A 26504-nucleotide genomic window follows, 5' to 3' on the forward strand; every position below is an offset into this window, starting at 1 on the left:
ACTGGACTCCTTCTCTTCCTGAGTAATAGGCTGGAGGCATTGAATAGTCTGTCCCTATTCTTCTCCAATAGTGTCAATGGGCTAAATGATTTCCTCATATTCCTGTGAAACCAGCGTGAGGTGCTGAATGAACGCTTCATTTCACTGTGGCAATGTGCATAATCTATCAGTACTGTTACGTGAATGTTACTGACCCTTTAACAACACAAGCCTGAATGGAGTCTGGGTCTTGCTGCTCATGGACACACACCAGTTCAGGAGCTGACAGTGGACAAATGTTCTGAACATTGTGTAATCTTCAGTGACTATCCCCTCTTCTGATATTATGGTGGGGAGGTGAGGGTGGGGAGACATTGATGAAGCAGCTGAAGATGTTTGTGAAGAGGATGCTACCCTGAGGATCTCCCACAGAGGTGACCCAGGACTGAGATGATGAACAGCTTCCTTTTTGCCATGTTTGACTCCAAACACTGGAGAGTTTACTCTGATTTCCATTAAGTCCAGTTTTGTTCAGCTCCTTGATGTCAGGGCCAGTCAGTTTTACCTGGACCCTTGAGTCAACCTCTTTTGTTCATATCAATAAGCCATAATATAGGAGCAGCAAGTGTTTTCTTCAAACAGGTGGTGTTGAATGTCAAGATTTTTTTTCTCAAGAGTGTTCGTGGAACTCGATGACTGAAAGTATTTGAAGAGGAGGTAGATGGAAATTGACCTGTCAGGCTTGTCAGTGAACAACTTACCCCTGTTTCTGATGTTCTCCCATTCTGTTATTGGAAAGTTAGTGGGTGTTATTTTCATGAATGTTCTGTTATTGAATATTGTAGTAGGGAGACCAGAGGATTTTGTGAGCCATCGCTGGGTGTGGAGTTGGCTGTATTCACAGTGAATCTGGGTCTGCAACATGACCAACAAATGAAGCACAAGTTGCAGAGACGGGAAGCTCTGTAAAGTGAGATAAGGGGCCACTTTCATACCCTGCCTGGGTTTTCCAATTACATTTCCCAAATCACCTCAAAGCGTGTGGGACTGTACTGAGGGGCTGAATGGTCTCCTCTGTTTCTGTGCACCAGGTTATAGGAGTAATTAGCCTCCAACTCCTCCTGTCTAGCAGGTTTGAGAGGCTGAATGGAACACAGGAACATGGGACTGAAGAACAGGAGCAGGTCATTAGATACTTTGAACATTCTCCACCAGGCACTAATATCGTGGCTGATCAGGTTGGGATCTCAGCCCCACTTTCATGTGTGTGTCCCATTATCTGTGACTCACTTCCCTGTCAAATATTTAACTAACGCAGCTTTCTATCAATGTGAAGAGAGAGGCACGATAAACTTCCAGTGAACAGTATTTCGTTCTGAAATGTCCTTTCAGAATTTTTTGTATTCCCTCATAGAATTAGAGAGCCATGCAGAACGAAAACAGACCCGTTAGTCCAATCTGTTCACTCCGATCAGATATCAAATCTGATCTCATCCCATTTGCCAACATTTGGCCAATATCCCTCCTCTTTCAGATACTTTTTAAATGTGCGATTGTAACCGCCTTCAGCGCTTCCTCTGACAGCACTTTCCGGACACACACCACTCTTTGTATAAAACATTTACCCGAAGGTCCCTTCTAAATTATTCGCTCTCTCGCCTTCAACCTCTGCCCTCTTGTTCTGGACTCCCCTATCCTGGGAAACAGAATATGGCTGTTCAGAATATCCATGCCCCTGATGATTTTATTCAACTCTATAATGTTACCCCTCAGTTTCTAGCACTCCGGGGGAAACACCTTAATCTAACCAGCCTTTCCCTAAAACTTAAATCTTTCAGTCCTGCACCATCCGTGTAAAACTTTTCTGCAGCTAACCGAATTGTATGCAGTATTCTTAAAGTGGCCTCAGCAGTATCCTATACAGATGCAACATGCCACACCAACTCCTATACTCAATGCTCTGACTGATTATGGCAAATGTGCCAAATGTGTTCTGCACCACACTGTCTACCTGTGACTCCACTTTCAAGGAACAATGCACCTGCAGTCCAAGGTCCCATTGTTCCACAACATGTCCCAGGATCTTACCATTAAGCGTATAATTTCTGCCCTGATTTGCCTTCCCAAAATGCAAAACCTCGTATTTATCTAAATTACACTTCATCTCTCACTCCTTGCTCCTTTGTCCCATTTAATTGTGGTCTCGTTGTACCCTGAGATAATCTACAACACCACCTTTCTGATGTCATTTGGAACCTTACTAACTATGGCCCAAATATTCACATCTAAATCCTTTACATAAATGATGAAATGCAGTGAACTCAGTACTGATTCTTACAGCACACTGCTGCTCACAAGCCTCCAGTCTGAAAAATACCCCTCTTCCTTCAAGCCAATTGTGACTAGCTTCTCCTGTATCCCATGTGACCGAAACGTCCTAATTTGTCTATCAATCGGAATGTTATGAACATCTTGCTGAGGTCCATGTAGACAATGTCTACCAAACTGCGTTCATCAATCTTCTTTGTCACTTCTTCAAAAAACTCAACCAAATTAATGAGACATGATTTCCCATGCAGAAAGCCACGTTGTCTACCCCGATCAGCCCTTGCCTTAGCAAATGTCTGTAAATCCTTTCCCTCAGAATCCCCACCAACAACTTACTCACCACTGACATTAGGCTCACCGGTCTATAGTTGCCCTGCTTTTTGGGTCACTGTTTCCTTTTATAGTCCCAATCTTCCACTGCTCACAACAAATGTTAAATATAACCAGGTTGGTGAGATGGCCCATGATATCATAGTTCCTTGAAAGTAGTCCATAAGACCATAAGACATAGGAGTGGAAGTAAGGCCATTCGGCCCATCGAGTCCACTCCGCCATTCAATCATGGCTGATGCGCATTTCAGCTCCACTTGCCAGCGTTCTCCCCGTAGCCCTTAATTCCTCTAGACAACAAGAACCTCTCAATCTCGGCCTTGAAGACATTGAGCGTCCCGGCTTCCACTGCACTCCGTGGCAATGAATTCCACAGGCCCACCACTCTCTGGCTGAAGAAATGTCTCCGCATTTCCGTTCTGAAATGACCCCCTCTAATTCTAAGGCTGTGTCCACGGGTCCTAGTCTCCTCGCCTAACAGAAACAATTTTCTAGCATCCACCATTTCAAAGCCATGTATTATTTTGTACGTCTCTATTAGATCTCCCCTTAATCTTCTAAACTCCAACGAATACAACCCCAGTATCCTCAGCCGTTCCTCATATGCTAGACCTGTCATTCCAGGGATCATCCGTGTGAATCTCCGCTGGACACGTTCCAGTGCCAGTATGTCCTTCCTGAGGTGTGGGGACCAAAACTGGACACAGTACTCCAAATGGGGCCTAACCAGAGCTTTATAAAGTCTTAGTAGTACATCTCTGCTTTTATATTCCAACCCTCTTGAGATAAGAGACAACATCGCATTCGCTTTCTTAATCACAGACTCAACCTGCATGTTTACCTTTAGAGAATCCTCGACTAGCACTCCCAGATGCCTTTGTGCTTTGGCTTTATTAAGTTTCTCACCATTTAGAAAGTAGTCCATTCCTATATTCTTTTTGCCAAAGTGCAAGACCTCGCACTTGCTCACGTTAAATTCCATCAGCCATTTCCTGGACCACTCTCCCAACCTGTCTAGATCCTTCTGTAGCCTCCCCACTTCCTCAGTACTACCTGCCTGTCTACCTAACTTTGTATCATCGGCAAACTTCGCTAGAATGCCCCCGGTTCCCTCATCCAAATCATTAATATATAATGCGAACAGCTGTGGCCCCAGCACCGAACCCTGCGGGACACCGCTCGTCACCGGCTGCCATTCTGAAAAAGAACCTTTTATCCCAACTCTCTGCCTTCTGTTAGATAGCCAATCCTCAATCCATCCCAGCAGCTCACCTCGAACACCATGGGCCCTCACCTTGCTCAGCAGTCTCCCGTGTGGCACCTTATCAAAGGCCTTTTGAAAGTCCAGATAGACCACATCCACTGGGTTCCCCTGGTCTAACCTACTTGTTACCTCTTCAAAAAATTCCAACAGGTTTGTCAGGCATGACCTCCCTTTACTAAATCCATGTTGACTTGTTCTAATCAGACTCTGCTCTTCCAAGAATTTAGAAACCTCATCCTTAATGATGGATTCTAGAATTTTACCAACAACCGAGGTTAAGCTGATTGGCCTATAATTTTCCATCTTTTGCCTTGATCCTTTCTTGAACAAGTGGGTTACTACAGCCATCTTCCAATCGTCCGGGACCTTACCTGACTCCAGTGACTCTTGAAAGATCTCAACCAATGCCTCTGCTATTTCCTCAGCAACCTCTCTCAGAACTCTAGGGTGTATCCCATCGGGGCCAGGAGATTTATCAATTTTAAGACTTTTTAACTTTTCTAGCACTATCTCTTTCGTAATGGCAACCATACTCAACTCAGCCCTGGAATCTTTCCTCAATACCCTGTCTGATGAAGGCCAATGTGCCAAAAGCCTTCTTCATTGCCCTGTCTACCTGTGACTCCACTGTTAGAGAACCGTGCACCTGAACACCAAAGTCCCTCTACCCACTGCACCCCTTAACACCCTCCCATTCACCATGAAACACCTACCTTGATTTGAGTTTCCAAAATGCAAGACCTCACTCTTCTATATTAAATTCCATTTGCCATTTCTCGGCCCATTTCCTACCTGATTAAGGTCCTGCAATTTCTGATAAACTTCTTAGAACATAGAACATAGAACATAGAACAATACAGCACAGAACAGGCCCTTCGGCCCACGATGTTGTGCCGAACTTCTATCCTAGATTAAGCACCCATCCATGTAAATATCCAAATGCCGCTTAAAGGTCGCCAATGAATCTGACTCTACCACTCCCTCGGGCAGCGCATTCCATGCCCCCACCACTCTCTGGGTAAAGAAACCACCCCTGACATCTCCCCTATACCTTCCACCCTTCACCTTAAATTTATGTCCCCTTGTAACACTCTGTTGTACCCGGGGAAAAAGTTTCTGACTGTCTACTCTATCTATTCCTCTGATCATCTTATAAACCTCGATCAAGTCACCCCTCATCCTTCGCCGTTCTTTACGAGAAAAGGCCGAGAACTCTCAACCTATCCTCGTACGACCTACTCTCCATTCCAGGCAACATCCTGGTAAATCTTCTCTGCACCCTCTCCAAAGCTTCCACATCTTTCCTAAAGTGAGGCGACCAGAACTGCACACAGTACTCCAAAAGTGGCCTAACCAAAGTCCTGTACAGCTGCAACATCACCTCACGACTCTTGAATTCAATACCTCTGCTAATGAACGATAATACTCCATAGGCCTTCTTACAAACTCTATCCACCTGAGTGGCAACCTTCAAAGATCTATGTACATAGACCCCAAGATCCCTCTGTTCCTCCACCTGACCAAGAACCCTACCATTAACCCTGTATTCCGCATTCTTATTTGTTCTTCCAAAATGGACAACCTCACACTTGGCAGGGTTGAACTCCATCTGCCACTCCTTAGCCCAGCTCTGCATCATATCTAAGTCCCTCTGCAGCCGACAACAGCCCTCCTCACTGTCCACAACTCCACCTATCTTTGTATCATCTGCAAATTTACTGACCCACCCTTCGACTCCCTCCTCTAAGTCATTAATAAAAATTACAAACAGCAGAGGACCCAGAACTGATCCCTGCGGAAATCCACTTGTAACTGGACTCCATGCTGAATATTTACCATCTACCACCACTCTCTGACTTCGACCGGTTAGCCAGTTTTCTATCCAATTGGCCAAATTTCCCTCTATCCCATGCTTCCTGACTTTCCGCATAAGCCTACCATGGGGAAACTTATCAAATGCCTTACTAAAATCCATGTACACTACATCCACTGCTCTACCCTCATCCACATGCTTGGTCACCTCCTCAAAGAATTCAATAAGACTTGTAAGGCAAGACCTACCCTTCATTAATCCGTGCTGGCTGTCTCTAATCAAGCAGTGTCTTTCCAGATACTCGTAAATCCTATCCCTCAGTACCCTTTCCATTACTTTGCCTACCACAGAAGTAAGACTAACTGGCCTGTAATTCCCGGGGTTATCCCTATTCCCTATTTTGAACAGGGGCACAACATTCGCTACTCTCCAGTCCCCTGGTACCACCCCAGTTGCCAGTGAAGACTAGAAGATCATTGCCAACGGTACTGCAATTTCCTCTCTTGCTTCCCACATAATCCTAGGATATATCCCGTCAGGCCCGGGGGACTTGTCTATCCTCAAGTTGTTCTAAATGTCCAACACATCTTCCTTCCTAACAGGTATCTCTTCTAGCTTATCAGTCCGTTTCACACTCTCCTCTTCAACAATACGGTCCCTCTCGTTCGTAAATACTGAAGAGAAGTACTTGTTCAAGACCTCTCCTATCTCTTCCGACTCAATACACAGTCTCCCACCACTGTCCTTGATCGGACCTACCCTCGTTCTCGTCATTCTCAGGTTTCTCACATACGCATAGAATGCCTTGGGGTTATCCTTGATCCTATCCGCCAGGGATTTTTCATGCCCTCTCTTAGCTCTCCTAATCCCTTTCTTCAGGTCCCTTCTGGCTATCCTGTATCCCTCCACTGCTCTGTCTGAACCTTGTTTCCTCAACCTTATGTAAGCCTCCTTCTTCCTCTTTACTAGACATTCAACCTCCCTCGTCAACCAAGGCTCCCTCACACGACCATTTCTTTCCTGCCTGATAGGTACATACATATCAAGGACACGTCGTATCTGCTCCTTGAAAAAGTCCCACATTTCCACCACATCCTTCCCTGACTTCCTATGCTCCCAACGTATGCTCCTCAAATCCTGTCTTACAGCATCGTAATTTCCCTTCCCCCAATTGTAAAAACTTCCTTGTTGTGCGCACCTATCTCTCTCCATAACCAAGGTGAAAGTCACAGAATTGTGGTCGCCATCACCAAAATGTTCACCCACTAACAAGCCCACCACTTGTCCCGGTTCATTACCGGGTACCAAAGCCAATATGGCCTCCCCTCTGGTTGGACACTCTACATACTGCGTGAGAAAAGCTGCCTGGACACACTGCACAAACACCGCCCCATCCAATCTACTTGATCTAAAGAGCTTCCAATGAATATTTGGGAAGTTGAAGTCGCCCATGACTACGACCCTGTGGCTTCTGCACCTTTCCAAAATCTGTTTCCCAATCTGTTTCTCCACATCCCTGCTGCTATTGGGGGGCCTATAATAAACACCCAACAAGGTGACTGCACCTTTCCTATTTCTGACTTCAGCCCATACTACCTCCAGAGGCAGATCCCCCTCAAACTTCCTTTCTGCAGCCGTTATTCCATTTCTAATTAGCAATGCCACCCCCCCTCCTTTTTTACCACCCTCCCTAATCTTACTGAAACATCTGTAACCAGGAACCTCCAACAGCCATTCCTGTCCCTCATCTATCCATGTTTCCGTGATGGCCACAACATCGTAGTCCCAGGTACCGATCCACGCCTTAAGTTCACCCACCTTATTTCTGATACTCCTTGCATTGAAGTATACACACTTGAGCCCATCTCTGTGTCCGCAAGTATTCCCTGTCAGTGCTACCTTCTCCACAGCCTCCCTACAGTCTTGGACATCCTGACACACAGCTAGCTTACTTGCTGGACTACAAGTCCGGATCCCATCCCCCTGCCAAATTAGTTTAAACCCCCCCGAAGAGTGCTAGCAAACCTACCCTCCAGGATATTGGTGCCCTTCTGGTTCAGGTGCAACCCATCCTGTTTATACAGGTCCCACCTTCCCCAGAATGCAGTCCAATTGTCCAAATATCTGAAGCCCTCCCTCCTACACCATCCTTGCAGCCACGTGTTCAACTGCACTCTCTCCCTCTTCTTTGCCTCTCTGTCACGTGGCACCGGCAACAACCCAGAGATGACGACTCTGTCTGTCCTAGCTTTTAGCATCCAGCCTAACTCCTTGAGCTCTTGAATGACCTCCCCACCCCTCTTCCTACCTATGTCGTTGGTGCCAATGTGTACCACGACTTCTGGCTGCACACCCTCCCCCTTAAGGATTCTGAAGACACTGTCCGAGACGTCTCGGACCCTAGCACCTGGGAGGCAACAAACCATCCGAGAGTCTCGCCCATGTCCACAGAACCGCCTGTCCGTCCCTCTAACTAGAGAGTTCCCTATAACTAGCGCTCTCCTCTTCTCCCCCTTTCCCTTCTGAATCTCAGAGCCACAGACCCCTTCACTGCAGCTTACACCTGCAAGGCTGTCCCCCCCAACAGTTTCCAAAGCTGCATACTTATTTTTTAGGGGAACGACCACAGGGGAACCCTGCACTGCCTGTTTCTTCCCCTTCCCACCTCTAACTGTTACCCAGCTACCTCTGTTCTCTGGCGTAACTATGTCCCTGTAGCTTCTATCGATCACCCTCTCAGCCTCTCGAATAATCCTCAGCTCATCCAGCATAATCCTCACTGATTATGCTCCCAATTACTTTAATGTCATCTGCAAACTTACTAATCATACCTTGTACATTCTCAACCAAATCATAGATAACAAACAGCAATGGACCAAGCCTCCGGTCTGACAAACATCCTTCCAAAAACCCTTTGCTTCCTGCCATCAAGCCAACTGTGTATCCAATTGGCCAGTTCCCCCCGTATTCTACGAGATGTAACCTTCCTGAGCACCCTGCCATGTGGAACCTAATCAAAGGCCTTACTGAACTCCATAGAGACTACGTCTATCACTCTGCCCTCATCAAACGTCCTGGTAACTTCATCAAAGGACTCTAAGAAATTTGGGAAGCATGATCTCCCACTCACAAGTCTATGCTGACTGCTCCGAATCAAACCCTGTGTTAGTAATGGGTGCAGTCAATGGTATGCAGTCCTTCATTGTAAGATGATCCGAGTATATAAGTAAAGCCATCTTCCTGCTCTTGTAGAGACTTGCTGAGAGAGCATTTGGGGCACTCTGTACAGATTTGATCTCCTTTGTAAGGAATGATTCCCTTACCACAGACACCGGTGATAGTAACATGAGGATAGAGTGAATAAGCTGAGTGTTTAATCTGTAGAGCTGTGAGAGACGAAGAAATGGTGACGCTGAAACACGAGGAGTGGCAGCGATCACTTATTTCCAAAAGAGACATTGACAGAGACAGAAATTCCATACTTTACCCAGGAATGATTGGTTTGATTTATTTTCACGTGTACCTCAGTACAGGGAAACACTTTGTTTATGAGCAGTGGAGGAAGATCATAGTAAGCATGGCCAGACAGATCATAGGATGGAAATAGACCTGGACAGAGTAAGGCACACAGGTTACACTGAACAGGACATGCACTAGACAAGGTCAACATGAACAAGATCAGCATTATTTGAACTTAGAGAGTCCATTCATCAGTCTAACGTGACTTTCCTAATTAACTCTCCCCATGTTATAGTGCAGTCGGCGAGTGAACCCTGTACTGAACGTCAGGTTGCTCACAATCCCCAACAGCCGCCACAATACCTTCCGTCTGAAACAGGTAGCCATTCCCACCAGCTTCCGACCTACACAGAGAACACCAGGCCGTCTTTGTGTAGATGGAAGATGCCTTCTTGAGATTTCACACAAGACATATGGCTTCCCTGCCCACCTCCAGAAAACCATGTTAACGTGCTACATGTGTATCATAAACAACGGAGCCAAGAGAAACAACGTGGAACAGTCTGTCTGTGCAGCCTCTGCCCCACTTGTTCATCATCTTCCTGCATCAATTAGGAGTCCCTTAAGACTGCCGATGCTGGAGATCAGAGTAGAGCATCAATTGCTGATAAAGCACAGCGGGTCAGGCAGCATCCGAGGACCAGGAGAATCGACGTTTCAGGAATAAGACATTGATCAGGAATCAGCAAAAATTACCTCATTCTGCCCCCGTGTAAGTGCATTGAGGTGGGAATGGCCTCCTGCTGTTCCTGTGTAAGTGACTCAAGGGAGAGATTGGCTTCAACCTCGTCCGATTGGACAGGGCCAAGGGCCTGACTGGTTAACCCTGGTTCCTGTTTGACAGCTCATTGTACTGACTAGTGTGGCAATGTTGCAGCTTTAAGAGGTTATTTTATCCTGGTTTATTTTATGAGAGAGATTGAACAATTGTTGCCAAGCTGGCTAGTTAAGACCACTTGTGTAACAGCTAGGGAGGCCTTACGTTAATTTTAATGCAGCCTGAATGGGTGTGGCCAGCTCTCACAGATTAGGATCTCTGGGTTTTGGTTTCTCAGTAACATTAGAAACTATTAGGGTCTCTACAGAGTTGGAAGCTTCAGTGAATGTCTCCTGGCTGCTACTCTCTCTGAAATTCCTCTTGATACTGTTTTTAATTCTTCATTTGGAGAAATGTTTGTGACAATCTGTGTCTGAATATTTCTTTTTGCCAAGGGGCTGTGTTTATGGGATTTTCCTATATTGGAACTGTTCATCAGTACTAGTTCCGAGATGTATTATTCTCTTAAGATATCCAATAGAATTGCGTTATTCTAAATTCCTCTTTCTTTGGTTTCATTTTCTCTTTCGTGTTAAAGTAGATGGTGTTTTGCTTCACACCGAGTAGTCTGACCAGTCACATTGCATTTGGAACAGACACTTTACATTTCCTTTAAAATAAGAAAACATTAGAATCTAGGCTACCGCCTTCAAATATTTTCGAGGGGCTCTGGTGTGGCCCATCACACTAGACTCCTTCTCTTCCTGAGTAATAGGCTGGAGGCATTGAATGGGCTGTCTCTGCTCTTTTCCAATAGTGTCAATGGGCTGAATGACTTCTTCATATTCCTGTGAAACCAGGGTGAGGTGCCGAATGAACTCTTGTTTTACTGTGGCAATGTGCAGTGCCAGGCAGTGCTGTTACATGAATGTTACGGAACATTTAACAGCACAAGTCTCAATGGAGTCTGGATCCTGCTCGTTACAGACAAAGACCAGTTCAGGAGCTGACGGGGGACAAAATGTTCTGAACATTGTGGAATCTTCAGCGAAAATCCCACATCTGATCTTATGGTGGGGAAGGTGGGGGCGGGGAGACATTGATGAAGCAGCTGAAGCTGTTTGTGAAGAGGAAGCTACCCTGAAGATCTCCCACAGAGGTGACCCAGGACTGAGATGATGAACACTTTCCTTTGTGCCATGTTTGACCCCAAACACTGGAGAGTTTACTCTGATTCCGATTAAGTCCAGTTTTGTTAAGGTCCTTGATGTCAACAGAAGTCAACCACTGCCTTTATATCGGGGCCAGTCATTTTTACCTGAACCCTTGTCTCAACCTCTTTTGTTCACATCAATAGGCCATGATATAGGAGCAGCAAGTGTTTTCTTCAAACAGGTGGGATTGAATGTCAGGATTTCTCTCCTCAAGGGTGTTCGGGGAGCTAGATGACTGAACGTATTTGAAGGTAGATGGAAATTGACCTGTCAGAGAGTTGAGGGCTATGAAGAATTGGATATGAAAGAGGATTTGAGATGAAGAGCAGATCAGCCATGATCTTAGTGAAGGGCAAGGCAGGCTTGGGGAGGTGAACAACATGCCCCTGTTTCTGATGTTCTCCCATTCTGTTATTGGAAAGTTAGTCGGTGTTATTTTCATGAATGTTCTGTTATTGAATGTTGAAGACAGGGAGACCAGAGGATTTTGCGAGCCATCTCTGAGTGAGGTATTCACACTGAATCTGGGTCTACAACATGACCAACAAATGAATCACAAGGTTCAGAGAGGGGAAGCTCTGTGAAGAGAGATGAGGGGCCTCTTTCCTACCCAGCCTGGGTTTTCCAATTACATTTCCCAATTCACTTCAAACCGTGTGCGACAGTACTGAGGGGGCTGAAATGTCTCCTCTGTTTCTGTGCAACAGGTTATAGGAGTAAGTAACCTCCAACTGCTCCTGTCTAGCAGGTTTGAGGGGCTGAATGGAACACAGGAACATGGGACTGAGGAGCAGGAGTGGGTCATTAGATACTTTGAGCCTTCCCCACCAGGCACTAAAATTGTAGCCGATCAGGTTGTGGTCTCAGCCCCACTTTGCTGTCTGTGTCCCATTGTGCATGACTCACTTCTCTGTCAAATATTTAACTAACGCAGCTTTCAATCAATGTGAACATAGAGACACGATGACCTTCCACTGAAGAGAATTCTGACTTGAAAGGTCCTTTCAGAATTATTCGTCATCTCTCTTATAGAATCAGAGAGTCATGCAGAATGGAAACAGACCCGTTAGTCCAATCTGTTCACTCCGATCAGATATCAAATCTGATTTAGTCCCATTTGCCAGCATTTGGCCAATAATCGTCCTGTGATTGTACCCGCCTTCAGCACTTCCTCTGACTGCACTTTCTGTACACACACCACTCTCTGTGTGAAATATTTACCTTCAGGTCCCTTCTAAATCATTCACCCTCTCCCCTTCAACCTATGTTGTCTTGTTCTGGACTCCCCTATCCTTGGGAGCAGAACATACTGTACAGAATATCCATGCCCCTGATGATTTTATAAACCTCTGTAATGTTGCCTCTCAACCTCTGACACTCCGGGGGAAACACCTCAACGTAATCAACCTCTCCCAATAGCTCAAGCCTCGAGTCCTGGAACATCCGTGTAAGTCATCTCTGCAGAAAACCGAGTTGTACGCAGTATTCTTAAAGTGACCTCACCAACATCCTGTACAGATGTAACATACCAGCACAACTCCTGTACTCAATGCTCTGACTGATTAAGGCAAATGTGCCAAATGTGTTCAGCATCACTCTGTCTACCTGCGACTCACTGCTACAGGTAATCATGTACGTAAACATCAGAAAGTTAACATGATGGTAGTGCCAGCAGATAGGAGGACCAGTGATACATTGATCATTATTGAGATTAGATTGTGTTGGGAACATGAGCTCAACATGTCAGGAAGTGAAATCAAATCAATGGGTTCAGGGTGGTTAATGTACAAAATAACAGATAGCCCGGAGTGAGTTACAATCTGGAATCTAATCAAGGGGTTCAGGGCTGTTTATATACGGAATGACAGATAGCCCAGAATGACTTACAGCCTGGAATCTAATTGAGGGTTTCAGAGTGGGTTATATACAGAATAACAGATAGCCCAGAGTGAGTTACAGCCTGGAATCTAATCGAGGGTTTCAGGGTGGTTTATTTACAGAATAACAGATAGCCTGGAATGTGTTACAGGTTGGAACCAATCGAGGGGTTTAGGATGGTTTATTTACAGAATAACTGATGCCATGGAGTGAGTTACAGTCTGGAATCTAATGGAGGAGTTCAGGGTGGTTTATATACAGAATAACAGATAGCCTAGAGTGTGTTACAGATTGGAAACTAATCGAGGGATTTAGGATGGTTTATGTAAAGAATAACAGATACCCTGGAGTGAGTTACAGCCTGGAATCTAATCGAGGGGTTCAGGGAGTTTTAGATACAGAATAACAGATAGCTCAGAGTGAGTTACAGCCTGGAATCTAATTGAGGGATATGTTAACCTTTTTATGTGAAATAACTTGTAACTGGGAGTGAGTCACAAAGTGTACTATTGGCCAACTGGTTTCAAATCTTGACTCACGCAAACATAATGCAGTCACAAACTACACAACTTTACTGACTCCCAAGTTTCCTTGTTTGAAGACTATCCTCCTCTGTTTTCCCCTTTAACTGAAAGTATTAATATAACTTTAATACTGCACTGCCATTCTGGTTACAGTGCCACCTATCTCTCACTCTTTCATTTATCTTCAATCCTGTTGAAAGATACTTAAACTAACAGATGCACAAAGTTACAGAAAGAGTTTTGTTCAATTGCAGGTACATTATTTTCTTTTATTTGTAGACAACACACAATTTGAACCCACAGAAGGTCAGTGTGGGATTTGAGAATCCCTCAATTTGGGATAACGCCTCGCCAGGCAGGATTCTGATCCAACACTGCAAATCTACAATTCAGTTGCTGAGCTCTATCAGGTTTTGTATATGATGTTTCTCTCATATATTAGGAGCTTGGAAAGTAAGGCAGACCATACTGGAATGTCACATTGTCTCTCCACATTCACTGTAAACAGGTTCTGGGATTTACATTTTAACCACCTTCAAAGAGCTGTCTCCATTTCCTATCTCTGCTAGCATCAATGAATGGAAATTGCTTTTGACACATTGCCCCCTCTCCCTTGCTGAAAGTATTCCTGACACAAATCAGTCAGGCAGACATTTTAGATTTGTCCACAGCAACCATTTTATATCAGCAAAACGACGACATTGAGTGTGTAAATAAGGAAAAGCAAGAGAGACTGGCAACATCAATACAGTTTGAAAATATATATAACATTGAACATGTACACAGAATCACAGACACACAGAATCACACACACAGGGATACAGACACCTTCCAGAAGCTGTCTCCATTTCCTATCTTGCAAGAGAATTCATGTTATGATGATGCATTCATGCAGGGCAGTAAACAGCTTTTGATACTTTCCCCAATGTGACAGAAATTCAGCCCAATGTGAAACTTGGAGAGATATAACAGGACAGAAATGAACCAACAGCTTTGTGTGTTCTTGCTTCCAATGTAACATTTGACCATTTAGTTTATCTGACAGTTCATTCCATTCATGTACCACCCTCTGAGTGAACAAGTTGCCCCTTAGGTCTCTTTCATATTACCTCTCACACTAAACCAATGCCATTAAGTTCTTTACTCCCTACCCCAGGAAAAAGACTTTGTCTATTTATCCTATCCATGCCCGTCATGATTTTATAAACCTTGATAAGGTCACCCCTCAGACTCTGATTCTCCAGGGAAAACAGCCCCAGCCGATTCAGCCTCTCCCTGTGGCTCAAATCCTCTAACCCTGGCAACCTCTTTTCTGAAACCTTTCAAATTTCACAACATCCTTCCGATAGGAAGGAGACCAGAATTGCACGCCATATTCCAACAGTGGCCTGACCTATGTCCAGTCCAGCCACAACATGGCCTCTCAATGCATATACTCAAAACTCTGACCAATAAAGGAAAACATACCAAACGCTGCCTTCATTATCTTATCCACCTGCCACTCGACTCTCACGGAGCTACGAACCTGCACTTCAAAGTCTCTTTGTTCAGCAACTCTCCCACGGACCTAACCATGAAGTGTATAAGTCCTGCTCAAATTTGCTTTCTCAAAATGCAGCTCCTCGTGTTTATCGAAGTGGAATAGAATTGAAGGTTTTGGGGTGTTTTTGAAACATGCCAGTCACACATAGATGGAAGTGAGTTACATGTTGGAATCTAATCGAGAGGGTTCCGGGTGATTCATATAATCCCGACAGTGGGGAAACAAGCCCTTCAGCCCAACAAGACCACACTGACCCACAGAAGAATAACCCATCCAGATCGATTTCCCCACATTTACCCCTGACTAATGCAACTCACGTACACATCCCTGAATACCATGGGCAATTTCAACAGGGTTTGGACTGGATGGTTAATATACAGACTAACAGATACCCAGGAGTGTGATACAGACTGGAATCTAATCAAACGATTGAAGTGGCTAATGTACAGAGTCCCTTAAAATTTGGAAGTCAGTTACAGATTGGAATTTTATCAAGGGGATTCAGGACGATTATGTGTACAATAACAGATACCCCAGAGTGAGTTACAGACTGGAATCTAATGAAGGGTTTCAGGGTGGTTTATATGCAGAATAACAGGGAGCCCGGAGTGAGTTGTAGAGTCATAGAATCATCTAGATGTACAGCATTTAAACAGATCCTTCGGTCCAACCTGTCAATGCCGACCAGATATCCCAACCCAATCTAGGTCCACCTGGCAGCACCTGGCACATGTCCCTCCAAACCCTTTCGATTTATATACTCATCCAAATTCCTCTTAAATGTTGCAATTGTACCAGCCTCCACCACTTCCTCTAGCAGCTCACTCCATAAACGTACCACCTTCTGCGTGAAAAAGTTGTCCCTTAGGTCTCTTTCATATCTTTCCCCTCTCAAACTAAACCTATGCCCTCTAGTTCTGGACTCCCTTACACCAGGGTAAACCTCGATAAGTTCACCCCTCAGCCTCCGACACTCCAGGGAAAACAGCCCCAGACTGTTCAGCCTTTCCCTGTAGCTCAAATCCTCCAACCCTGGCAACATCCTTGTAAATCTTTTCTGAACCCTTTCAATTTTCACAACATCTTTCCGATAGGAAGGAGACCAGAATTGCACGCAATATTCCAAGAGTGACCTAACCAATGTCCTGTATAGCCGCAACATGACCTGCCAACTCCTGTAATCGGTACTCTGACCAATAAAGGAAAGCATACAAAACGCCTTCTTCACTATCCTATCTACCTGCGACTCCACTTTCAAGGAGCTATGAACCTGCACTCCAAGGTCTCTTTGTTCAGCAACACACCCTAGGACCTTACCATTAAATGTAGAAGTCCTGCCAAGATTTGCTTTCCCAAAATCCAGCACGTCGCATTTATCTGAATTAAACTCCATCTGTCACTTCTCAGCCTATTGGCCCATCTGGTCCAGATCCTGTTGGAAACTGAGAAAACCCTCTTCGCTGTCCACTACACCTGCAATTTTGGTGTCATCTGCAAACTTACTAACTGTACCTCTTATGCTCGCATCCAAATCATTTATATAAATGACAAAAAGTAGAGGGCCCAACTCGGATCCTTGTGAAACTCCACTGATCACAGGCCTCCAGACTGAAAAACAACTCTCCACCACCACCCTCCTTCTTCTAACTTTGAGCCAGTTCTATATCCAAATGGCTACTTTTCCCTCTATTCCATGAGATCTAACCTTGCTAATCAGTCTCCCATGGGGAACCTTGTCGAACGCCTTACTGAAGTTCATATGGATCACATCAACTACTCTGCCCTCATCAATCTTCTTTGTTACTTCTTCAAAAAACTCAATCAAGTTTGTGAGACATGATTTCCCACGCACAAAGCCATGTTCACCATCCCGCATCAGTTCTTGCCTTTCCAAATACATGTACATCCTGTCCCTCAGGATTCCCTCTAACAACTTGCCCACCGCCGAGGTCAGGCTGACCGGTCTATAGTTACCTGGCTTGTCTTTACTGCCCTTCGTAAACAGTGGCACCACGTTTGCCAACCTCCAGTCTTCTGGCACCTCCCCTGTGACTATCGATGACACAAATATCTCAGCAAGAGGCCCAGCAAACAATTCTCTAGCTTCCCACACCTAATCAGGATTTATCCACCTTTAACCATTTCAAGACATCCAGCACTTCCTCCTCTGCATATCTGCAACATTTTGCAAGATGTCACCATTGATTTCCCTACAGTCTACATCTTCCATATCCTTTTCCACAGTAAATACTGATGCAAAATATTCATTTAATATCTCCCCCATTTTCTGTGGCTCCACACAAAAGCCGCCTTGCTGATCTTTGAGGGGCCCTATTCTCTCTCTAGTTACCCTTTGTCCTTAATATATTTGTAAAAACACTTTGGATTCTCCTTAATTCTATTTTCCAAAGCTATCTCATGTCCACGTTTTGCCTTCCTGATTTCCCTCTTAAGTATACTCCAACTTCCTTTATACTCTTCTAAGGATTCACTCGATCGATCCTGTCTATACCTGACACATGCTTCCTTCTTTTTCTGAACCAAACCCTCAATTTCTTTAGTAGGCCATCATTCCCTATAACTACCAGCCTTCCCTTTCAATCCTGACAGGAAGTTACTGCCTGGAATCTAATCGTGGGGTTCAGGGTGGTTTATAACCAGAATAACAGATACCCCGGTGTGGGTTACAGCCTAGAATCGAATCTAGGTGTTCATGGTGGTTATATACAGAATAACAGATAGCTCGGAGTGGGTTACAGCCTGGAATCGATTTGAGGTGTTCAGGGTGGTTATATACAGAATAACAGACAGCCCGGAGTGGGTTACAGCCTGGAATCGATTCAAGGTGTTCAGGGTGGGTTATATACAGAATAACAGATAACTCGGAGTGGGTTACAGCCTGGAATCGATTCGAGGTGTTCAGGGTGGTTATACACAGAATAACAGACAACCTGGAGTGAGTTACAGCCTGGAATCTAATCATGGGGTTCAGGGTGGTTTATATACAGAACAGCAGACATCCCGGTGTGATTTACAGCCTGCTATCTAATCGCGGGTTTCAGGGAGGTTTATATCCAGAATAACAGATATTCTGGGGTGTGTTACAGCCTGGAATCTAATTGAGTGTTTCAGGGTGGTTTATCTGCAGAATAACAGATACCCCGGACTGAGTTACAGCCTGGAATGTAATCGAGGGGTTCAGGGTGGGTTATATACAGAATAACGGAGAGCCCAGAGTGAGTTACAGCCTGCAATCTAATCGAGAGGTTCAGGGTTGGTTATATACAGAATAACGGATAGCCCAGAATGAGTTACGGCCTGGAATCTAATCGAGGGGTGAAGAATGTTAGTATACAGAATAACACATAGCCGGGGTGTGTTACTGCCTGGAATCTAATCAATGTCTGTTCACTTTAAGATAGGACGGGTTTTGCTGAATCGAAAGTACAGCCACAGATGCCAGCTAAAGGTCAGACTGTTCCAAATGTAACAATTAGCTGGGAAATGGAAGCCTGAGTTTTTGGTTGCTGTTTTGACAGCAGTTCAAAAGCAATCAAAGACTTTAAATAATGCTCAGAATATCTGAAGCCAATAGAATTTGAATATTATTGTTCGTACACCTGGAAATCAATCAAATTATGAGAATTATTATATCATGGGGCGTATATAAATCCAGCATTTTGAATACTAGAGGGAGAGCTACTGCCATCCAACAGCAGAGTAACTGCTGTAGAGCAGGAGTGCTAACTGACCATCTGAAACACTCTCTATCAAAGACACATGTTCATGTAAAACGTACTTGCATTTTTAAAAAAATGACCACGTGAGATCAGCAGCTGAAAGAGTGAACACAGCGGGGAAGATAGAGACTGTGTGGTTTTGAGATTGTAACGTTTAATATGTGGGTTGTTGGAACAGCATATTTTTACAGAGTTGGAGTCAGATAGTAAGTAGCGAAGAAAAGAGGGGCTTCTTTTTGCGAATAGTTTTTGTTTAGTGTTCACTATTAAAGTTAAGAAACTAACTTGCTATTTTTTGTTTAAATAGTGGAATGTAGGAGATCTGTATCACTCGTATGTTAACAGATTACGATGTGAGTCGAGATTTTCTGTGTGTTTGGTTTTAATTAATAAAGGAGTTCGACTCCACCTTGTAAATGTCCATTCACACTAACCCCATTTCCCTGCAGTTGGCCCATATCCTTCCAGTCGTTCCTATCCACACATTTATCCAAATGTTTTTGAAATGTTGTTAATGTACCCCCCTCAACCACATCTTCTGGCAGCTCATCCACGTACCAGCCCTCTGTGTAAATAGGTGCTCCCTCAGGTTCCCTTTTATTCCTTCCCCTTTAACCTTAAACTGGTCCCGTCTCGTCCTCGATTCTCTAAACTTTGAAAAAGACTGAGAGCAGTCACCCTGTCCATATCCCTCATGATCTTATTCAGCTTTATAAGGTCCCCCCTCAGTCTCCTACACTCTAAAGAAAAGGTCCTAGCTTGTCCAACCTCTCCCTGTAATTCAGACCATTGGGTCCTGGCAATGTCCTTGTAAATTTCTTTTGCACTCTTTCTAATTTAATAACATCCTCCCCATGACAAGGTGACAAAACTGAACACAATACTCCAAGTGCGGCCTTACCAAAGTCCTGTGTAACTGCAACATAAATTCCCAACTTCTATACTCAATTCCCAACTTCTATACTCAATGAAGGCTAGTGTGCCAAAAGCCTTCTTCACTGCCTTGTCTACCTGTGACTCCACTCTCAGGGAACCGTGCACCTGAATTCCAAGGTCTCTCTGCCCATTACACCCCTTAACGCCCGCCCATTCACCATGAAACCCCTGCCTTGATTTGAGATTCCAAACTGCAAGACCTCACACATCTATATTAAATTCCATTTGCCATTTCTCAACCCAGTTGCCCACCTGATTAAAGTCCTGCTGCAATTTCTGATAAACTTCCTCACTGATCATGCTGACACTTATTTTAGTGTCATCTGCAAACTTACTAATCATACCTTGTACATTCTCAACCAAATCATAGATAACAAACAGCTCTGGACCCAACCTCCAGTCTGACAAGAATCCTTCCATTCATCCCTCTGCTTCCTTTCAACAACCCAACTGAGTATCCAATTGGCCAGTTCCCCCAGCATTCTACGTGATGGAACCTTCCAGAGCAGCCTGCCATGTGGAACCTTATCAAAGGCCTTACTGAAATCCATAGAGACTACGTTAACCGCTCTGCCCTCATCAACATTCTTGGTCACTTCACCAAAGGACTCTAAGAAATTTGGGAAGCATGATCTCCCACTCACAAGTCTATGCTGACTGCTCCGAATCAAACCCTGTGTCAGTAATGGGTGCAGTCAATGGTATGCTGTCCTTCATTGTAAGATGATCCGAGTATATAAGTAAAGCCATCTTCCTGCTCTTGTAGAGACTTGCTGAGAGAGCATTTGGGGCACTCTCTACAGATTTGATGTCCTTTGTAAGGAATGATCTCCTTACCACAGACACTGGTGATGGTAACATGAGGATAGAGTAAATAAGCTGAGTGTTTAATCTGTAGAGCTGTGAGAGACGAAGAAATGGTGACGCTGAAACACGAGGAGTGGCAGCAATCACTTATTTCCAAAAGAGACATTAACAGGGAGAGAAATTCCATACTTTACCCAGGATTGATTGGTTTGATTTATTGTCACGTGTACCTCAGTACAGGGAAACACTTTGTTTATGAGCAGTGGAGATAGATCATAGTAAACATGGCCAGACAGATCATAGGGTGGAAATAGAGTTGGACAGAGTAAGGCATACAGGTTACATGGAACAGGACATGCACTGGACAAGATCAACATGATCATGATCAGCATTATTTGAACTTAGAGAGTCCATTCATCAGTCTATCGTGACTTTCCTAATAGTTTATATGCCTAAATTAACTCTCCCCATGTTATTGTGCAGTGGGCGTGTGAACCCTGGACTGAACGTCAGGTTGCTCACAATCCCCAACAGCAGCCACAATACCTTCCATCTGAAACAGGTAGCAATTCACAACAGCTTCCACCTTACATAGAGAACACCAGACTGTCTTCTTGGAGATGGAAGATGCCTTCTTGAGACTTCACACAAGACATAAGGCTTCCGTCCTCACCACTAGAAAACCACGTTAAAGTCCCACATGTGTATCATAAGCAACAGAGCCAAGAGGAACAACGTGGAGCAGTCTGTTTGTGCAGCCTCTGCTCCACTTGGTCATCATGTTAGAGCATCAATCTGGAGACCCTTAAGACTGCCGATGCTGGAGATCAGAGTAGAACCTCGATTGCTGGAAAAGCACAGCAGATCAGGCAGCATCCGAGAAGCAGGAGAATTGACGTTTCGGGAATAAGACATTGACCAGGAATCAGCATCAATTACCACATTCTGCCCCCGTGTAAGTGCATTCAGGTGGGAATGGCCTCCTACTTTTCCTGTATAAGTGACTCAAGGGACTGACTGGCTTCTTCCTCGTCCGATTGGACAGGGCCAAGGGCCTGACTAGTTACCCCTGGTTCCTGTTTAACAGCTCGATATGCTGACAAGTGTGACAATGTTGCAGCTTTAAGAGGTTATTTTGTCCGTGTCTCTTTTCAGAGAGAGATTGAACGATCGTTACCAAGCTGGCTAGTTAAGACCACTTGAGTAAACAGCTAGGGAGGCCTTCGGTTTATTTTAATGCAGCCTGAATGGGTGTGGCCAGCTCTCACAGATTAGGATCTCTGGGTTTTGGTTTCTCAGTAACATCAAAAACTATAGTGGTCTCCAAAGAGTTGGAAGCCTCAGGGAATGTCTCCTGGCTGCTACTCTATCTGAATTTTCTCTTGATGCTGTTTTCAATTCCTGAATTTTCCTTTTTGCTAAGGGCTGTGTTTATGGGAATTTCTTATGTTGGACTAGTTCATTAGTAATAGCTCTAAGATCGATTATTCTGTTTAGTTGCCCAATACAATTACGTTCTTCTAACTTCCTCTTTCTTTGGTTTTATTTTATCTTCCGTGTTTAAATAAGTGGTGTTTTCTTCACACCGAGTATTTTGACCAGTCACATTGCACCTGGAACAGACATTTTACATTTCCTTTGTGCCATGTTTGATCCAAAACTCTGGAGAGTTTACTCTGATTCCCATTAAGTCCAGTTTTGTTAAGCTCCTTGATGTCAACAGGAGTCAACCACTGCCTTGATATTGGGGCCAGTCATTTTTTATCTGAACCCTTGAGTCAACCTCTTTTGTTCATATCAATAGGCCATGGTAGAGGAACAACACGTGTTTTCTTCAAACAAATGGTCTTGAATGTCAGGGTTTCTCTTCTCAAGAAAGTTAGGGAGCAAGACGACTGAAAGTATTTGAAGAGGAGGTAGATTGATATTGACCTGTCAGAGAGTTGAGGGCGATGAAGAATTGGGTATTGAAGAGGATTTCAGACCGAGAGCAGATCAGTCACGATCTTAGTGAAGGGCAAGTCAGGTTTAGGGAGTGAATGACCTGCCCCTGTTTCTGATGTTCTCCCATTCTGTTATTGGAGTGTTAGTGGGTGTTATTTTCATGGAAGTTCTGATTTTGAATGTTGCAGTCAGGGAAACAAGAGGATTGTGTGAGCCATCTCTAGGTGAGGTAGGGGGGCTGTATTCTCAGTGAATCTGGGTCTAAACATGACCAACAAATGGAGCACAAGTTGCAAAGAGGGGAAGCTCTGTAAAGAGAGATGAGAGGCCTCTTTCATACCTGTGCCTGGGTTTTCCAATTACATTTCCCAAATCACCTCAAAGGTGTGGGACAGTCTTGAAGGGTCGAATGGTCTCCTCTGTTTCTGTGCAACAGGTTATAGGAGTAAGTAGCCTCCAACTGCTCCTGTATAGCAGGTATGAGGGGCTGAATGGTACACAGGAACATGGGACTGAGGAGCAGGAGCGGGTCATTAGATACTTTGAGCCTTCTCCACCAGGCACTAAAATTGTGGCTGATCAGGTTGTGGACTCAGCCCCACTTTCCTGTCTCCATCCCATTTTGCATGACTCACTTCTCTGTCAAATATTTACCTAACGCAGCTTTCAATCAACATGAACATTAAGGTACGATAAACTTCCAGCGAAGAGAATTATGACTTGAAAGGACCTTTCAGAATTTTTTGTCATCCCTCTTATAGACTCAGAGAGTCATGCAGAATGGAAACAGACCCGTTAGTCCAATCTGTTCACTCCGATCAGATATCAAATCTGATCCAGTCTCATTTGCCAGCATTTGGTCAATATCCCTCCTCTCAGATACTTTTTAAATGTGCGATTGTAACCGCCTTCAGCACTTCCTCTGACAGCACTTTCTGTACACACACCACTCTCTGTGTGAAACATTTATCTTCATGTCCCTTCTAAATCAATCCTCCTCACCTTCAACCTATGCCCTCTTGTTTTGGAACCCTCTATGCTGGTGGAGCAGAGTGGGTTAAATACTTTCTTAACCCCACTATCTGTATGAGATGCAAATTTTAAAGAATTAAACCTGACGGCCCTAGGTTTTCTGTACTACAGCACTGTCAAAGGCCCAGCTTTTAATTGTTTAGGTCCTGTTCTTGTTTGATTTACCAAATCCAATGCCTCGCATTAATTCAAACTAAACTCCATCTGCCACCCCTCAGCCCAGTGTGTGATATTACTGCCACCTCCCCCTAGCATCACTCGACAATACCCACAAAGCTGTAACATTATTCTCCTGTGGGTTTGTTCATCAGACTGTCCTGACATGCTGGGACATACCTCTGCAACACGCAGGACTCGATTCCAGGCCTTCTAGTCCAGAGCTAGGAACACTACCACACAAGTTCAGGAATTGGAATCAAATCCAGAGCTCTGGCTCAGAGACAGGCACACTACCCAATTCAACTACCATACTCAGATTTTGGGTCATATTTTAGTGCCCATTTTCAGTTCGGTGTGGATGATTATAATCAAGTTCCCATTACTGAATTACAAAAAACACTTTGTATTATTGCACAAATGCAAGATATTTGTCTCAACTGTAGGATATTGAGTCTATATGCTGTGCTATCGAAATTAACTACGACCATATTTAATTGCTATTATGTGAAGTCTGCAATATTAAGGAAAGAAATCCTGCAGACACACTCTGCCCAATGAAGGGTCTCAAATAGATATTTATTACTGAACACCAGAGATGAAGGAAGAGCTTAATTTCTGGTCCCAAAACACCGATCACTCTTACCCACCTCTAACGTGCGACTGCCCTCTTCCTAAAACCATGAAGTGACACCAGGCCGCTGATTATTGCCCAGTCTCTCCTCCCCACTGACTGTATCTGCAATCTGTTCCTCCTCCCCCTAACCACACAAGGCAAACCAAGCTCAGGGTCTTTGTGAAACTCAAGGCTGGAGTGTGTAGGCATTCTGGAGAGGGGGATGGGCATTTTAAAATTGAAGGAGGAGGGGGAGGTGGCAGTAATATCACACACTGGGCTGAGGGGTGGCAGATGGAGTTTAGTTTGGATTAATGCGAGGCATTGTATTTGGTAAATCAAACAACAGCAGGACCTATACAATTAAAAGCAGGGCCTTTGGCAATGTTGTAGAACAGAAACCTCGGCCGTCAGATTTAATTCTTTAAAATTTGCATCTCATATAGATAGCGTGGTTAAGAAGGTGTTTCGCACACTTGTCTTCATTGGTCAGACCTTTGAGTATCAGAATTGGGATGTCATGTTGTGGTTGTACAGGGTATTGGTGAGACCTCTACTGGAATACTGTGTCCAGCCTGGTCATCCTGCACGCTCATTCCATAGGCACACCACCCTCTGGGTGAAAAAGCTGCCCCTTAGGTCACTTTTAAATGTTTCCCCAATCACCTTAAGCTGGTGTCCGCTAATTTTGGTCTCCCCGTACCCGAAGAAAATACCTTGACTATTCACTTTGATATTACTGACCTTGATATTATTAAACTGGAGAGGATTCAGAAGAGATTAACCTGGATGTTGCTGGGAAAGGAGGGATTGAGCTAGGCTGGGATTTTTTTCACTGAAGAATATGAGATTAAGCAGTAACTTTACAGAGGTTTATAAAATAATGGGGGGTACAGAGAAGCTGAAGGGAGGGCTGATGTCTTTTCCCTAGAGTAGTGGATTCAAAACGGAGGGATATTTTAAGTTGCGAGGAAAAATGATTCACAAATGTCATGAGAGGTAATTATTTTAGACCGAATCTGGCTTGTGTGTGGAATGAACTTCCAGAGGAAGTGGTGAAAGCAGGGACAGTTACAACATTTAAAGGACATTTAGATCAGTCCATGGATAAGACATTATTTTGGATGGTGCTGTGAGCAGCTGCCCTCTCCCTCCCCCTCTCTGAATGTATCCCTGTTGGTTTTCACCCTCTGACAATGTCTGTGCAGTGGCTTGTGGAGGCCAGCAGAGGGTGGCATTGCATCACTTTAAGCACCACAGAGACTGCCAGACCTGCGCCACACAGAGACACACAGATACACACAGCAATTGTTAGGACACAACATTGAGCTCATCTGGTAATATAAACTAAACATAAAGAAATGTTCAATTGGCCTTGTAAGCTGTTAAAATATGAGTGACAGAGGACTCCCAAATTCCACTGTTTAAATAAAAACATCAATTTATTTTTTCACTCTGAAACTGAACATTTTACATCAACTATTCACAACTCTGAGACCCCATTTCTTTAACTGCTTATTACCCTACTCCAACTCTACAGTAATGTACTGTTTCAAAAAGACACTTATTAAAATTACATAAACGTAATTTCAAACCCACACAGCAGCTGTTGTTCCATCTGACCTCACACCAAGATCTTTTTTTCCCATCTTTCCTGGGAAGACTGGCTCATGTGACAGGATGCTGTCGAAGTGTCTGCATTTCAGCATTCTGCAACCTGGGAACACATCCTTCCATGACACTGTCTCTCAGTTTCCCCCTCTCTGTCTATTTCCTAAACCCCTCCCATGTGGTGATATTTAAACTGATTACCCCGCCATCTCTCTCTGGCAGTGATGTTCACACGCACAGTACCCCCTTGTCAGGGCAACAATGGAGATATGGAGCTGTAAATGGATGGAAGCTGTACATCCTGTCACTTCCAGCATGAGCTGCAAGTTTCCCCACACTGGGCAGGGATCTCACACAGTGTTTCTGAGGAATGCACTGGGGTGGGGTACACAGTCCTACATGCTGGGAAGGTAACTGCTCCTGGTTTACAGATCAATGCACTGGGGTGGTGTACACAGTCCTACATAGTGGGAGGGTAACTGCTCCTGGGTTACAGATCAATGTACTGGGGTG

Source organism: Chiloscyllium punctatum, chromosome 13 (assembly GCF_047496795.1).
Source record: "Chiloscyllium punctatum isolate Juve2018m chromosome 13, sChiPun1.3, whole genome shotgun sequence".
NCBI lineage: Eukaryota > Metazoa > Chordata > Chondrichthyes > Orectolobiformes > Hemiscylliidae > Chiloscyllium > Chiloscyllium punctatum.